This window comes from Herpailurus yagouaroundi, unplaced genomic scaffold (genome assembly GCF_014898765.1).
Source record: "Herpailurus yagouaroundi ecotype Mexico unplaced genomic scaffold, PumYag 162, whole genome shotgun sequence".
In the NCBI taxonomy this organism is placed as follows: domain Eukaryota; kingdom Metazoa; phylum Chordata; class Mammalia; order Carnivora; family Felidae; genus Herpailurus; species Herpailurus yagouaroundi.
The window spans coordinates 35,356,551-35,358,182 of record NW_024412403.1 but is presented as its reverse complement, the minus strand read 5'-3'; positions in this window follow the sequence as shown (position 1 = coordinate 35,358,182).

Genomic DNA, 1,632 nt, shown 5'->3' with positions numbered 1-1,632 from the left:
AAATAAATAAATAAATAAATAAATAAATAAATAAATAAATAAATAAAATGAATCAGTGCCGAAATTCAGAGACTTTTAGTTAGGATAATGATTTCCTATTTAAGTTTTTATACAGTAAAGATTTATTTATCAATCCATCTGTTTCTCCTTCAGGCTACAGACAAACTCTAGATATGATCAACAAAGAAAGAGTAGAAAGATAGAAAGTATTCTTTATCATTTGTATATTCCGTTTACTAATTAAAACAATATATCATTATGTATGTTTGAGTGATAAAAACACATTAATAAATTACCACTTGATCAGCCATTTGAACTTTTGAATTTAGTTACCTCATTACTAAATTTACAGTTTGGTAAAGTGATTCTTATGCGCACACCAGTTGATTTACTATAATTTTCTAATTTTGAGTTATGGAGCATGATAAGCAATGCGTTAAGTTATATAAGTAGAACATATTTATTCTTGCCTATACAATAATTAAAACTTTGGGAAATATTTTATGGACATTTTAATTACCATTACTTTAAGGAAATTATAGATGTTTGGGAATAAGAATAAACAATAACAACAGGATTTTCTATATCTGAGATAAAATGTTTTTGGTTTAAAACAAAGAAGAACTACAAGTACATCATTCTGTATATTATTGACCATAATTGTTGAATCTTAAAAGGAAAGATCAGGCTCTTAAAGAGAATAATCAGTGAAAGTAAAGTGCTGCTTAGGTGCAAGAAAAAAGATAAAAGCACAAGAGCAAGTATAGATAGGGCAGGGAGCACACACATTAGAAATAATCTAAGGGCTAAAAGTAGGTACTTTCCTGAAGCAAATACAGAATTAATCAAAAGACTGACATCTAATTATAGGAAAGTCCTGGGATAACAAATATAGAGGCCTAAGAAAAATAAGAAAATTAACATTTAATCTGAAAGGGTTAAACCTGGCCATGATTATCTTAGAAATTGAAATGGAAATTTTCCTCCCTGACTATAATGAATCAGCCCTCAAGTCTGAAGCTGTTCAGGACCAAGGACAAAGACAATTCAATACAGCCACATAGATTTTCTCATCTCACTTGTCTGAGAATCATATATAATCATATAGCTGGAAATGACTTTAGAAATCATCCATCCCAACTCCTTTACTTTACAGATAAGAAAACTGAGGCACAAGGTTATTGGTAACTTTTCGAGTCACTCTATTAATAAGGGGTAAACTTCAGTTTAGAATCTAAGTCTACTTATATACCTGGTACAGTGTTCTCTGAATCATACAAATATATAGAATCACATGTGCAGAAGATTGTGAGTGCTTGTTTTCATATTAAAAAGTAATTAATAGTTGGCTTTTGTGGATGTATTTGTAGGTGTGCTCTCACACGCGCGAGCGCATGTGTGTGTGTAGAGGTTAATATTCTAAATGAACGGAGAGACCTTTTTCTGAATACCCCACTCTAATCACAAGTGACTATGTTTCAGACCAAACATCTAATTTTGGTGTGTTCATTTGGAAATGGTCAAAAGAAAGCTGCCCAAATTCAGAATATCTCCTCGGTTTTTCCTTTGGTTAGCAGTATTTTATTTTTATTTTATTTTATTTTATTTTATTTTATTTTATTTTATTTTATT